Source organism: Barbus barbus (genome assembly GCF_936440315.1).
Source record: "Barbus barbus genome assembly, chromosome: 5".
Taxonomy (NCBI): Eukaryota; Metazoa; Chordata; class Actinopteri; order Cypriniformes; family Cyprinidae; genus Barbus; species Barbus barbus.
In genome coordinates this window covers 35,337,617-35,353,713 of record NC_136733.1, presented here as the reverse complement: position 1 = coordinate 35,353,713, position 16,097 = coordinate 35,337,617, and the positions used below count along the sequence as shown (strand labels likewise).

Below are 16,097 nucleotides of genomic sequence, written 5' to 3'. Positions count from 1 at the left end.
AAATGCAGTCTTGCTGAGCATAAAAGACATTTCAAAACCATTAAAAAAATCTTTTTCTGCACAAATATCAAATGGACAAGTGTCACAACTGTTCAGTGAATTTTCTGTGTGTTTCTGGAGAGTGTGAGAGTGATATAGCACACAAAACATAAGCCAACGCTCGTTCTAACCCAGTTTTACGAATTACAATTATTACAGGCAGAACTTGGGACAGATGGTTAACGGGAAATTTCTAAGCTTTGTGAACAGAAGAGAGCAGCAGACAAACTCAAAAGAAATACCACCCTCTTTTCCAGCAGGAATCCTGTCTGCCCTCTTTTCAGAAGTATGATGTGGACAAAAAGGCCACTTATGAAAAAGTCAAGCCCACATGCAAGAGCACCAGCCAAAGCAACTTGTCTGTCTTCTCCAGAAGAGATGTTTGGGTCTTTGGACTGCAGAGAGCTCCGAAAAGCCCGGCTTATGTCGACTAGGCCTGGATTTCAGAGCAAATGTTGGATACGGCACATGTCACAGGGATTTTGGGTCTGGTTTGCTGTCTTAAGCCACAAGTCTTAATTTCAAACATTAAGCAGCACCATTAAAACCTATTCAAGTCAGCATGGAAACAAAACAGAGCTGCCAACAGACTCAAGTGGGATGGGGATTTCAGAGGCTGTCAGAGAATGCCAGCGTGAGAGGATGAACGGCCAAACGAAGACTATTCTCTGAGAGAAACGTCAATTGTATGCCCTGAAGAAGATGAAAGAAAGAATTGAATATTTCAGCTATACAACAGAGAGAGACATAAAGAGAGATGCCCTACTGGATATTAGACAGGTACAACAAAGGCAACCACTTAGAGACAATCTGAATCCAGATACTAATTTAGACACATTTATAACACATTACAGTCCTTTAAGACTGCAGCGTCCCCTCAGCAAATGGTGCAAGGCCTTTCTGCTATCCATCTACTTAAAGGGCCCCATGGAACATGAAATGTGTATTTAATGGGCTCTTATAAATGACAACAATACCTTTTATGGATTACACACAGTCGTGCATGCTTATATCATCAACCTACATGAACAGGAGATACTGTATATGATTGTTTTAGCATTGTTAGAATGTATAAATAAAACAAAAGGAATCGAATGATTCATTTTGTCAGAACTATTACAATAATATACAATTTATTTTGATTGTAAATACTGTGCAAGTACATCTATGACCTGTCTGAGAAAGAAGTGTCTTATATAAGGAATTTTATTGTTGACTGATATCTAATTATGTATATTTGTAGATAAATATAACTTTTACCATCATCAGTGCTAACTTAACAGATAGGAGTATTTTACAGCAAAGAAGCAACCCTTCAAGAGGCCATTGATCATAATATGAACATATTTATAAGCATTTCAATATTGGCAAGAATATTCAGAACTGTTTTTATGAATTATGGCTAAATAATAAATAAAAAAAATAGGCAGATCTGGGTGAACAAGCACTAATGACTGCATGGGAAAAGCATATGTCATTTACTCTGATACTTGCAAACATGGCAAACTCGTCAGCAACACATCATTAAAGCTGAGGCTGAATTTTCTAGATTTACAAGACACGCTATGTGAAATTCATCCAGCTAACAACTTTAATGTCTGAAGCCCTCAGGCATGTGCACTGACCCACAGACTGCACTACTGCTTATGGCCGATTGGCCAGACCTAACAGCTTTAACTAGCACTGATGTGTGTGCATGCTGAAATCTACCAATGTATATAGCATTCACAGCCTACTGGCAAACCCTAGCTACATGCATACGCTGAATTTTACTATAACATGTATAAAGTAGCTACACTAATAAGAAAGTTTAATGTATGTAACATTGTAGTCTGGTTAATCTAGTATAATGGTAGACTCATGATCTACATATTGGGCAAGTATACAGTGACTGAGGGAGAGCTTAATTCATACAGTAATGGACAGCAGAGACTAATCCTCACTGCTGATATGGTGTGATCAGACTGATTCATTAAACACTAGTAATCCCACGCTAAGAACGGACACAATATGAGGACAGAGATGAAGGAGGAACAGGCTGGAGTGACAACAGGAAGTTGATGACAACAGAGAGAAAAACACTGACAGTGAATCAATAAACCAAGGCAGTAAATCATTTAAAATGTTTCATCAAATGATTTACATGATATTCATCACAATTAATCACATGCATATTAATAGCTGTTGCACTGTAAACTCTAATAAGTTAGCAGAACTCAGCGGCACATTTTTTTCAAGTTACTTCTACTAAAGATTAAGAACTTTAAAATTACATTTTACACTACACAAGCATGGTAATTGCAATAAAACTGAATTATCGGCTAAGCCAACTCATAAATTTGATCGGTTAAACATGTTAACTCGTACTATATAACTATAAACTTTAGAGCCCATCAAAACTGCAACATAACAGAAAACCCTATAAATCCCATCATAACATTAAACATCTCTCCCTATACACAAAATAACACTTAATTTCAACATTATTCTCTTTATATAATCTAATGCAAAGAATGCTGGGAACTAAAAATCTGCTGCAGCTCATTCGGTTTCAGTTCATGTGTGTAACTTTTTTCTAAGAAGTACAAGGACCTTTCGGTGATATTAGAGTGAAATTAAGTAATTTCATGTAATTAGAAATTAGAAGACAAGCTCAAATACATTATTGTACATCACTGTGGCAGATGAGTAGATAATATAAAATGTTGATATATTTTTTATTTCCATATTGAGTAAAAGCCTAAGACTGAGCAACAATCACACCAATACATTTTTGCAGTTGATTTTTCTGAGGTTTAATAGTGCCTACCTCCCTGTTTTTGTGTTGCGTCTTGCCTCAACCGCACAGCATTTTTTTTTAGATGCCGTCAAGTTGATTGTCACTGCCAGAGAAGAAAACAAATTACATTTTAAAGGTCAATTTTTAAAACCTGACAAGAAAATGAAGATATGTGATAGGAAAATCATACAAAGCGGTCTCGGCATCTACTTTACAATCAACAACAGCTTTATATTGCAGCCATTAAGCCTTTAAGAAGGATCCATTTCAGACTGTAAACACACACACACACACACACACACTCTTGTGCTAATGTGAGTGTGGTTCACATGGGGGCAGGAAGCAGGGGACATTCAATCTCCACCATGCAGTCATTCTACAAGCATGCAATCCTCCTCTTTATCTCTGCATATAATCTCATCTTACCTCCTCAAAGACTAATTTTAAATGCTTAAGGATTCCAAATAGTTTTAAAGGCATTAGACATCAAGAGAATCTGTCACAAGAGTTCATTATGGAATCTGAAAACAGCTGACACACAGCAAAACATCACTTCTTTCTTACTCAATAAAGTCACCTTTTCTTTCTCAAAAAAAAAACATTGTCTTCAAGCACCAAATGCATGTCAATTTTCTGTTTTTACAGTCACTAGCACTAAAGCAGCAGTAAAGGCTTATACATTGTTACAAAAGATTTCTATTTCAAATTAATGCTGTTTTTTTATTTTCTATTGAATAAAAATATTCAATGATAATGATAAAAAAGTGTCTCTTTAGTACAAAATCATCATATTAGAATGATTTCTGAAGGATCATGTGACTGAATGCTGGAGTGACGGCTGCTGAAATTTCAGCTTTGCCATCACAGGAATAAGCTACATTTTAAAATATATTAAAACAATAAATAGTTATTATAAATTGTAATAATATTCTGCTTTATTAAAACGTTTGCAATACAATCTGAATATTTCTCAAATGTTGCTTACATGTTCGTTGCTGGGTACATTAGTGTAATTAAAGTTTTAATTAACTGTGATAAATTAAATGAAAGCATATCAGTTGAGGTCAGGGGTAAAATTGGATTACACGCTTGGGAATCAAGATCGAGATCTGGATTCATTTAAAACTAAAAGCCAAATATGCAGTATGCATACATACATCATTTTGTTCTATATAACCAATTATTTCATCTAGAAACTATCCAAAGCCCTGTGACAGACTTTCACCCAGTTGAATAGGGTGTAGGCTATTTCTAGGATAGTTTGTGTTCACACTGTCAAATCTCAAACTGTACTTCTAATCCCGCAACACCTAAATGCAGCATGTCTGTAGTATCCAAAACACACATTTCCAAAAGAGAGAGTGTGTGCTCAGTGTCAGGTTTGAGTGCGTCAGTCTGTAATCCGGGTCACTTTAATTGAATAACGCAGATTATCTTGTCTCAGGGAAGCTATTGTAGCCACAGCCACTCACTCTCAACGAGAGCGGACATACGAAATATCCTTATTCTACAGACTGCAAAAAGATGAGTCGGAGACATGTTTGAGAACAAAAATAGCAGCAGGCACATTCCCTGCCAAATCCTGAGCTAACCTCATCAACCCCACTAACCCCTACCTAGTGAATTTGGGATTAGCAGATGGAGAGAGAGAGGTATGAATGCCTCATTTCATTTACTCACACGGACCGAGGGCTCGCTGAGGGGTCGGATGGTGGATGGAGACATGATCCGGTCCTACGGCGGTGAGGGAGGGGACCCAGATGGATAGGAACCCATCGTTCATGCCATGAGACTTCCAGGGCGTTCCCCTCCCTGCACTGCATAAGACGTCGCTAAGACCTCCACAGCGTCCCCTTTCACAGGTCACTGCCTGTCCAGGGACAGGGCAAGCAGTGTGGGAGGGGCATAAGGGGAGGAGCTTCTGGTGTTTTCCCATTACCAAATAAAAATTATGGACCTGCAGAACCAGCTGACAGGATGTGCTTGACGACTACACATTTGAGATTAACCACGCTGTGGGGGATTGCATCCATCTGGGGACATCCCAACTGAAAACATACACACACACACACAGCACTAAATTTAGCTGATGGTAATCATCATTCATAAATGATGAATGCTGCAAATTCATGCTTGTCCTGAGAGACACTGGACCTCACACAACTCACAGTGTGTGCCTCTAAAAACAGCCAGCGAGGAGGAGGAGGAGGACAGTTCTTACACACAAACACACACGGCTCTTCCTGCACCATTAAAAGTCTTATAATGTAATGTCTTTGCATAACTTACTGAGACACGAGAATTTATTATGTTCTTCTCTGTGGTCTGGCATTTAAAGAAACAATGAAAAAGTTAAATGTAGAAGATGAACAATAGCGGGGTCTTCTGCGCATTGTCCTTCCTGCTGGTTGGGCTGCTGTATCGCATACAAAAGGACATTTTAATGAGGAGATTCACTCTCAGAGCACCACAAAGGATTTAGATGTCTCAAAGCCTGACAGTGTGGACGAAGAGAGACCTGTGTTTGGACAGCTATCACTCAAGAACAGCTGAATCACATTTCCATCATCGTGTGGGTGGGTGGGTGAGGTTTAGTCACGGGTGGAAGCAGGTTTTACATACAATGTTTTCAGTAACACTTTTCAATACAGTGTAAGGTTCAATTAGCTAATAGTAGTTAAATGCGTAGATAATCCAAACATTTTTTGCAGTATTTATTAATTGAGGTTAATGTTCATAATTAATTAATGTACGACACCGTTCAAAAATAATTAGTTTGAAAGATGTTTCTTAAACTGCCAAGGATTTGAAAAATACAGTTAAACAGCATTACTGAGAAATATTATTTCAATTTAAAATAACTGTTTTCTATTTGAATATAATTTATATTCAGTGTCACATGATGATCCTTCAGAAATCATTCTAATATAGTGATTTGCTGCCCAAGAAACATTTCTTCTTCTTACTATTTTTTTAAATACTTTATTTTGTTAAAAAAGAAAATTTGAATGTAAACGTCTTCCTTGTCAGTTTTGATTTGTCCTTGCTGAATAAAAGTAATTTCTTTCTTACTGTCTTCAAACTTTCAAACAGTTTTATTGAACATAATACATGAACAAATTAACTGTAAAAGATATATTTAGAAATTACTACTGACCGAAATTAATAAATGCTGTAAAAATTGTATTAATTGTTAGTTTGCGATACCTAATGCATTAACTAATGTTAACAATCTTGAGGTGAATTGGGCATTTGGATACATAAATGTAAATAGGATATTATCTTTCTTCATAGAAAATAACTAATATGGATGCAAAAACTAGACTTCATTTAACCGCAGATCTTGTTTGATGGCAAGAAATTGATGTGCTTCTCTAAATACATGTTGTGAAATTTACCATTGCCTGTGTAATTGTGTCACCCTTCATCTGGGCAAATCCAATTAAGAGCACTGGAGGCTTGAAAAGATAGGAGCAGGAAAAACAGCTCGACATGGACTGACTGAATGTGTGTGAAAGTGAGAGAGTTTACAAGCTCTGTGCACAGAGTAATGGCTTTGACGGTGATAAAAAAAAAAAAGACATTTTTAATGGTTTTCCTAGAAGCAAAATCAGGGAGAAGACAATGTTATAGACAATAAAATAAAACTCACTGGAAAGGAATTCTGAGAATTCTGATTTAATTTAAAGAAAATCTATCTCAGATGTCATACAACACTACTGTACAAAAGCACAACCTATTTCAAGGAGAAAAGAATCAACACTTTTCTAACATCAACCCAGAGTCTCGAAATGTTTTAGTGTGTGAATAGGTTGAAATGTTGCATGGTTTGCTACTATAGACACATGTTGAACACTCATTCTCACCGTGTGTCAAATCTGCGTGAAAAAGAAACTCACACAGCTTTGGAACAACAAAAAAACACACATTATATAACTAAAAGGAAGGTTATTCATTTCGAGGACTGAATGTCATTCACTTTCATGGATTTTTGGAAGGATCATTGCATTGTTAATCTACAGTCAGGTCTCTTTACATTTCATCTTCCAGATTTATGAGTCCTGTGAGGACAATGTCGATGAAGAAAAAAAGCTTTAAAGGTAATGCAACACTAACATCCTACTGTATTTACATTTTCCTTAGGGATTTGGGAAATCCAACCAAAGTCCTTTTAATGATGCTGTATATTACTGTTTCTCACAGGAGTAATATGTGGACAGCACTGAGCTGTTTTATTGACTAGTTTCACAGTGCATAGCATGAGCTCTGGCTGTAAGACGATCTTATCTTAACATAAAATGGCATTGCTTTGTCAATAATTAAGCATATAGTCATATATAATGTACTGTAATATAGTCTGTCTGAACACATACACTGTCTACAGTTCATCTAATGTCCTTTGTCTCCTCTAGGGGCCTCACTGGACAGCAGTATAACAGAAAGACAGTGTTTTTATGGTGATATGACAGTTCCCTGTGTTACACTATGTGTGGCGAAAGGTCATTATGCCAAAAGACAAACATGATGCTGGCCATATTAGGAGATAACAAACACTAGAAACTAAAAACAACTCCACAGCAATAAAAGGCCAAGCAGAAACATCTAGCAATGAATTTCAATGCTGTACTGTATGTATGCAGGTAAGATGTTACATGTTCACTCACTGTGGTCTAATATAACAAAGTACTAGATTAAATTAACAAAAAATCAGTCTAAATAAAACTAAATAATAAAATGTTTAAAATTATAAATATTAGATGAATAACTTGAACAAAAAAATTATTTGAAATTATGCCATGGCAACTATGTAATTTGAATTCTAAAAATAATCAAACAAAAACAAACATAGTAAAAGCACATTACTGAAAACAACTTAAAGTTAAAATGAAAACTATGCTAACATAACATAAATTACACTGGTGTAAGTCTGGATCCGGATTTCTATATATCCAGTAATGGCCGAGGAAAATGTATGTAGTCTCAATGCAAATTAATTAAGTAAATTTTCCTTTCACAAATTAAATTGGCTGCAATGTAATTAAGTTCAAGAACTGTGTTGCACTCGCTCACTTTCCTAAACTAAATTCAATAGGCAAAACAAAATGTAATATATGAAAACAAAATTAAGTTTCTGGCAAAACATTATCTTCACGATAAGAAAACGACTTCTGCAAAGAGAGCGCTGCTTCATGATAAAAGTGTATCCAGTCTTGTGTTCTCTCTCAGGATCCAGATGCCTGCCAAAGCCGGCCAATCCATGCAGATGGGAAGGCAATCTGTTTTAATGGCTAATTTCTAAACACCATATTAGAATAGATTTTGCCAGGACCTGCTTTACATATCGACAACATTTATCGTGTTTTTCAAATGAGTTCTAGAACCTGAGCGAGCTGCATGTCAATAAATGCCTTTCGCTATCCCAGAACATTAAAGGGATAGTTCACCCAAAAAAAAAAAAAAAAAAAGTCATTTCAAATCCATAAGGCCGGGCATACACTGTGCGATTTTCATCCGATTTTGAGCCGAATTCTGACTCGTGCGACTCTTTTTTGAGTCAGGCCGAATTTCAGCTTTGTCATGCGTCATTTGCCATGCAGTGTTCGTGCAGTGTACAGGGGAAACGAGAAGCGATTAGCCTCTCCCCACAGGCAATCGGACGGTCGGATGAATTTCTGACATGTCAGAAATTTAGGTCGCCCCTCGTGGGGTTCTCGCACAATTGAAGCAAAGCCACGAACCGACTGCCCTAAATGCAAACAGAACTTTAACTATTAAAGCTTTATTGTAGCAAAAAAGAAAACGAAAAGAGGGAGATCTTTAGATTAATGTTATTATCACGGGAAATGTGAATCGTTGTCCATCATTTCTCAATCAGTGATAAAGACAAACATGTCGCAAAATTATAAATATTTCAGTTTTAAACCATGAAGGCGAGCCAGTGCATACCACACAAAACAATTTGCAAACTGCATGAGTGTAATGCCCGAGAAGAAGTTTTCAAATCCAGTCAATTCAAGCTACAGAAAGTGAAAGTAAAAACTGAACAAGTGTTCGGCATCTGCCGCTGCATTAACGGCACATATTCTCTCAGAGGAGACGAAAGACATATTCAAGGCAGAAAAAACATCATTAAAATAGTCCATGTGACATCAATGGTTCAACCTTAATTTTATGAAGCTATGAGAATACTTTTTGTTCGCAAAGAAAACAAAAATAACTTTATTCAACAATTTCTTCTCTTCAGTGTCAGTCTTCGAAGCGCTTTTGTGACACCCTGAAAGTTTGATCATATGTATTTATATGTATATACAGGTGCTGGTCATAAAATTTGAATATCATGAAAAAGTTTATTTATTTCAGAAATACCATTCAAAAAGTGAAACTTGTATATTAGATTCATTCATTACACACAGACTGATATATTTCAAATGTTTATTTCCTTTCATTTTGATGATTATAACTAACAACTAATGAAAGTCCCAAATTCAGTATGTCAGAAAATTAGAATATCAATTAAGACCAATGCAAAAAAAAATTATTTTTAGAAATGTTGGCCAACTGAAAAGTATGAACATGAAAAGTATGAGCATGTACAGCACTCAATATTTAGTTGGGGCTCCTTTGGCCTGGATTACTGCAGCAATGCGGCGTGGCATGGAGTCGATCAGTCTGTGGCACTGCTCAGGTGTTATGAGAGCCCATGTTGCTCTGATAGTGGCCTTCAGCTCTTCTGATTTGTTGGGTCTGGCGTATTGCATCTTCCTCTTCACAATACCCCATAGGTTTTCTATGGGGTTAAGGTCAGGCGAGTTTGCTGGCCAATCAAGAACAGGGATACCATGGTCCTTAAACCAGGTACTGGTAGCTTTGGCAGTGTGTGCAGGTGCCAAGTCCTGTTGGAAAATGTAATCTGCATCTCCATAAAGTTGGTCAGCAGCAGGAAGTATGAAGTGCTCTAAAACTTCCTGGTAGATGGCTGCGTTGACCTTGGACCTCAGAAAACACAATGGACCAACACTAGCAGATGACATGGCACCCCGAACCATCAATGACTGTGGAAACTTTACACTGGACCTCAAGCAACGTGGATTATGTGCCTCTCCTCTCTTCCTCCAGACTCTGGGACCTTGATTTCCAAAGGAAATGCAAAATTTACTTTCATCAGAGAACATAACTTTGGACCACTCAGCAGAAGTCCAGTCAAGACGCTTCTGACGCTGTCTCTTGTTCAAGAGTGGCTTGACACAAGGAATGCGACAGCCGAAACCCATGTCTTGCATACGTCTATGCGTGGTGGTTCTTGAAGCACTGACTCCAGCTGCAGTCCACTCTTTGTGAATCTCCCCCACATTTTTGAATGGGTTTTGTTTCACAATCCTCTGCAGGGTGCGGTTATCCCTATTGCTTGTACACTTTTTTCTACCACATCTTGTCCTTCCCTTCGCCTCTCTATTAATGTGCTTGGACACAGAGCTCTGTGAACAGCCAGCCTCTTTAGCAATGACCTTTTGTGTCTTGCCCTCCATGTGCAAGGTGTCAATGGTCGTCTTTTGGACAACTGTCAAGTCAGCAGTCTTCCCCATGATTGTGTAGCCTACAGAACTAGACTGAGAGACCATTTAAAGGCTTTTGCAGGTGTTTTGAGTTAATTAGCTGATTAGAGTGTGGCACCAGGGGTCTTCAATATTGAACATTTTCACAATATTCAAATTTTCTGAGATACTGAATTAGGGACTTTCATTAGTTGTCAGTTATAATCATCAAAATTAAAGGAAATAAACATTTGAAATATATCAGTCTGTGTGTAATGAATGAATCTAATATACAAGTTTCACTTTTTGAATGGTAGTACTGAAATAAATCAACTTTTTCATGATATTCTAATTTTATGACCAGCACCTGTATGTTGGATGTGTATGTTTATTCCTTGCAATTGATTATATTAATGTATTTATGCATGTTATATCTATCTATCTTTGCTTATGATTTTCTTTATGATCGCTACAACTAACTTGTGAGAGCAAATATCGTAGTGGACAGTTTGGGGGAGACGGTGCGTGGTCCAGGGTTGCTATGGTAACGGTGAGCTGCAAGAGACTGTCATTATCAGAGCATTATTAGAGTGTTATATATTAACTTCAATGTAACTAAAATGCTCCAGCACGCTGAAATCCCATGCTAATGTTACTTTTTTTTTGCACTAAAGTTTAAAAAGGGATATGTGAAGTGACATACTGCCAAGTATGGTGACCCATACTCGGAATTCGTGCTCTGCATTTAACCCATCCAACATGCACACACACAGCAGTGAACACACACACACACACACCGTGAACACACACCCGGAGCAGTGGGCAGCCATTTATGCAGTGGGCGTGCTACACTTTCATGACCGTACAATGACACTCTTGAAAATGATATAAAACACTCAATAGTTTACTCTCAAAAGCTTTGTGAAAGTTTCTGCCTGATGCTACTGCAAAACTCTTTATATTAAGCAGAAAAGAGTTTATGATCACTTCAAGAGAAATCAGACTTAAACTACTTCTATGATGGTCAAATTGTGTCATCCTGATACACAACCAATCGATGATGATGTAAATAATTACAGATTCTATCATCAGCTGTATTTTCTAACCACCTGCATTCAACTCACTCATACTTATTCCTCAGAATATAAAAAGAGTGGAAATAGTTTTTCTCTGCTCTTCTAACTGCATTCTGCCTCCCTGCAGACGCATCTGAAGGCGTCACTGATGGCTTTCAAGTCATTGTGAGATAAAGGGTATTTGATCTCTCCAACTTCCTTCTAACACTCAAGTGGGTTGGAGTCACTAAGTATTCCCACAGTAACCACCTCAAAATTTCATAGACAATCAGATCAGTGCTTCACAGTCACGTAGTTTACGACATTTATAATGCATGCACAAAAAAAACTAAATGGAGAGTTTATAATTGACAAGTCATCCTTCTTCCTTCATTCTTAATAAGACGTAACTGTTCATTTGGTTTCTCTCTGCACTGATATCAAATCCTGCCAATTCATATGCAACATTCTTATGAATTGTTTGTGTTGCTCAATGATTGGTTTAAAATGCTAATAATTCAATGGACTGTTCATTAAAATATATATTAAATAAATACTAGTTGTTGTTCAAATTATGTACTGAACCGAATTTGCAACAATTGCTTTTGAATCAACTCACTGTCAACCCAAAGATTCACAATTATAATTGTGGTCAATAAACTAAGCTTTTCCAAGATGGAAAAACCACCACCTGCGACTCCTCACATCTATGCTATGTCAAACAGCATCACAGGTTTGCGGCTTTCCTCAATGCAAAGGTTTGCTCAAAGTTTCCCTCAAAATGTGTTTACGAGCTCCTGCCATCTGTTGAGGGAAGAATTAGTCTCCAGATTGAGAGCTTTGGGGGTTGTTTATTTCCAAACCCTGTCCTCTAGAGAAGCGATTAATTGGTCGGTGAAAACATATTCCTTTCCATAACTCCTGTAGTGAAGCCTGGCCTGTGTACACACAGTGAGACGACCAAGGCTATTTTAGTAGATTTAATCTGGAGACTAATATGAAAGCCATTGAATGCTGCCCGCTCTAATAGTTTTGAGCACAGAGCACTAAAGTAATGAAGTTTTGACGTTTCATCTGGCCATCTCATTTAGCAGCGAGAAGAAGCTCCCACAGAGAGGATTGAGTTCCTTCTCTACCTTTGCTTTCTGACACAAAATACTCAAGAAGCAAAGTGAAGCCTTTTAGAAACCTTTTAGACAAAGAGGAAAGGTCAAACATGTTTTCCTCCAAGTCTAAAGCTAAACAAAATGCAAGAAGGACTAAACAGAAAAATAGATCTGCTGTTCAAATTCCAATTATGGGGTTCAAAAGTCTGAGACCACTAGTAAAAACTGCTTCCATTTAAAAAGAAAATTGTGTTAAATTTTTGAAATTCTGTATACAAAATTGTCAATGTGGTCTCAGACTTTTGGACTCCATCATATGACAGCTACAACAGGGCTAGTCAAAAGACTTTACAGGCCGGAGATGATCTAATGACAGATTTTCACACTGAGCAATAAGAATGGGACACGGGCAGGAGCCATCTGCTCCTTCCGTTGCTTCACCTGTCACTGAACACAACAACAACAAAAACAACAGTTCCACAATCTGTAGATCACTGCCTCAATCAGTCGTGTCTGAGCAGAGAAACCTGAAACCCATGATTCAATCAGTGTAGAGGAGGCTCCTGCTGTTACAAGTACACCAGCAAAGGCTCAAAACGCCTCTAAATTTAGTTCAAAAACAAAGACTGAAGATTATTCTGTAATGAAGTATTAAGAATTATGCTTTCAACATCAGCATTCAAAATCTGGGGTCGGTAAGATTTTTAGAAATCTTTTTAAAAGAAGTCTCTTATGCTTAATAGTTTGATAAAAAATACAGTAAAACAACAATATAGCCATTACAAGTAATACTGTGTCTAAAATGTTATTTACCAAGTATTATTATCTTATTTATTGAATTGTTGCACAAAAGTAACAAGCGACATTGCTTAACCCTTAAAGACCTAGAACATTTTTGGGGCACCTGACACGCCTGTACTTTTCTATGTTTTTTCAGACCTCTTCTAGCAGTCAGCATTAAGTAACATAGATCATTATAAACAAGAGAACTTGAAGTTTCAGTCTAGCTTCAGTCAGTTCCAATTTTCTTCTCTAAGAATGAATGAATTTCCAGAATTTTAAGAAAAACGCAAGCAATAATTGGATGTTTTTTTTTTTTTTTTTACTGTGTACTCAAACAAAAGCTCCTGAAGTTTGGATTTTTTTTCTTTAGAAAATTGTATCTGGGTGTTTTACACTTCCAAATTATTTTTTTTCTACATATAATATTCCTCAAGCAAGTTATAGCCATTTATTACAATATTGTTATAGGTAAAAACAGGTATATTTACTTTACTATAGATGTGTCCAAAAACACTTAGGGAGTAAAGCAAATGGGAATCGTGTTTTATAATAACAAAATATACAGAAACAGAAAATAGTGCAAGTGATCTTTATGAACTATATAAGTATTATTTACATAATATAACAGCCAAATGGATCGATCCGCTGGCTGCACTCTGTGTCAGAATTGATTTTACCGGGAGCGACATGAATACCTAAATTCCAGTGCTTTATACAATATGTACCGCTTTTTCATTCTTGTTTTTGGTTTGTTTTATGCCAAAGTTCTCTCTCCTGTGTTTTTCTGGGCTTTTTCAGACAGTGCTCTCATGCAAATGTGTTATTATGTGTTTTCATGCGTGCACAACACACTTTACTTTCACTTTGCATTTGCTCCGATTTCCAGAAACTTGCTGAACAATGGTTGAAAAGACCAAAACCTATGTTTATTGGTTGAATATGTGACAGTTTGAACCAATCTGGTCACGGGGGGGGTGGCACTAAGCATCAACAATAGTTTCTGTTTGGCTCAGAGGAACGAAATGCATTGGTTTCTTCTTCTGACAAATCAATGTTGTCAAAATGTAATGACGTAATCATGTACGCTACGGAGCCTGTATATCCAAACGAGACAAATGTGATCACTATAAAACTGCTTTTATATTCGGGTTGCACACAAGTTTTTCAGCCTGGTTCTCATAAGAGCACCTGGAGATTTGGTTTGATCCTCACACTTTACATAGTCCGACTCATTAAAAATATAACTATAACAAATTATTTAATAACAGTGATTGTTACGTTGTAATCCAGGGAGGTAAACAAGACAAGACAGGCAGGGATCAAATAATCAACAACAACGAATGGTGTAACATATATAATCACGGACACAAACTGAACAGAAAGGATGACTTAAATAGTGCAGCTGACGAGGGATGAACAGGTGATGGGTGTTAACTAATCAAGACTAATGAGCAAATGAATCCTAAACTGGACAGGAACAAAACCAAATAAGGAAACACAGAAAAAGGCAGATAAAACAGAAAAAGACAAAACTCAAGTCCGATATCCTAACAGTGATAATGTTCTTATTGCACTTTATTTTTTAATTTTTTTAATAAAATAATAAATTGATTAATAAAGTGTGATAATACAATTGTATTTTAAATAAAAGGGAGTATTTAATAAAAAATACAATTAGGCGGGTTGCTGGCAAGTAAGTATATGCGCTTGTGATTGAAGAGCGTGAGTGAATAAAATGTCACAGTTTTGCATTGTGCTTTGAAAATGTCAGCAGATTTATGCTTTCATTTTGAATAGAAATCTTATACAGTATTGCAGTTTGTCGAACTAAAATGGTAATTGTGCATTAACAGCGGTCAACCTCATCGGTACGAACTCATGTCTGAACTTATTTACACAGCGCATTTCTTATTTTGGTCGCATCATGCGCACCTGCGGCCACTTATGTGCACCCCTGTTTATAATGCATTATACAATAACTTTAAGTAAAGTGTTACCATTATATTTAACCAGTATGTCTGGTTTTTATAAGAAGCATAGATCATAGAAACAGGTTAACATCTGAAATATAAAAGCATGAATTTTGAGAAACCCATTTGTGACCCTGGACCACAAAACCAGTTATAAGGGTCAATTTTTTGAAATTGAGATGTATACATAATCTGAAAGCTGGATAAATGACTGCAGCTTATACATACTGAATGTCCCACTTGCCCTATCCCTCCATTCTTTCCTCTCTCTCCTTCTCATACATGCATATTGATGATTAATATTTTGGGGGAATCCTCAGGCTGAGGGATTAGCTTTTGCAACATGTTAAAATCCGAGTGTTTCCACAAACCCTCTGATGCTTTTTTTTCCCTCTTTCTTCCTTTAAAGGAAGCTCAGAAGAGCCTGGAGACAGTGAATAGTGGGGCTCAGGGCTGATAGCAGGCTTCTTAACTCCACACACAGACAAAAATACACTGCCACTGAGCTCACAAGAAACCATCCTTTGACTTATATCACAGTGAATTTGGTACAAACTGGTGCTTTTTGTTTCGATACACTGTTCTAACACTACACACCTCCACCCAGAACTAGTCTTTCGATTATACTTTACCTATCAAAAACAGACAGGCCACCTTTACACCTGGTATTAAAGGTATAGTTCACCCAAGAATTAAAATTCTGTCATTAATTACTCGCCCTCATGTTGTTTCAAACCCGTAAGACTTTCCTTCATCTTCGGAACACAAATTAAGATATTTTTGATGAAATCTGAGAGCTTTCTGACCATGCATAGATAGCAGTTTATCTACCA

General features: G+C 36.9%; 2 protein-coding genes across 6 annotated transcripts in view; both read right to left on the bottom strand.

The window, feature by feature from the left end:
• The window catches only part of LOC306869969 (CCN family member 1-like), a 1,026,947-nt gene that overhangs the window by 952,062 nt on the left and 58,788 nt on the right, over nucleotides 1-16,097 (bottom strand). The window lies entirely within an intron of this gene.
• Nucleotides 1-16,097, bottom strand: part of camkk1a (calcium/calmodulin-dependent protein kinase kinase 1, alpha a) — an 83,501-nt gene that overhangs the window by 55,834 nt on the left and 11,570 nt on the right. For 2 of the 5 annotated variants that reach the window (XM_079416952.1, XM_079416948.1), the window contains exons 1-2: nucleotides 4,499-4,690; nucleotides 2,849-2,921 (exon numbers count right to left, since the gene is read on the bottom strand). The exons of 1 other annotated variant lie outside the window; for it this stretch is intronic. The gene's annotated coding sequence lies outside the window, so the exon portion shown is untranslated. Of the gene's footprint in view, nucleotides 1-2,848; nucleotides 2,922-4,498; nucleotides 4,691-16,097 lie in introns of those variants that run through there. 2 more of the 5 variants (XM_079416950.1, XM_079416949.1) reach the window with 1 other exon arrangement.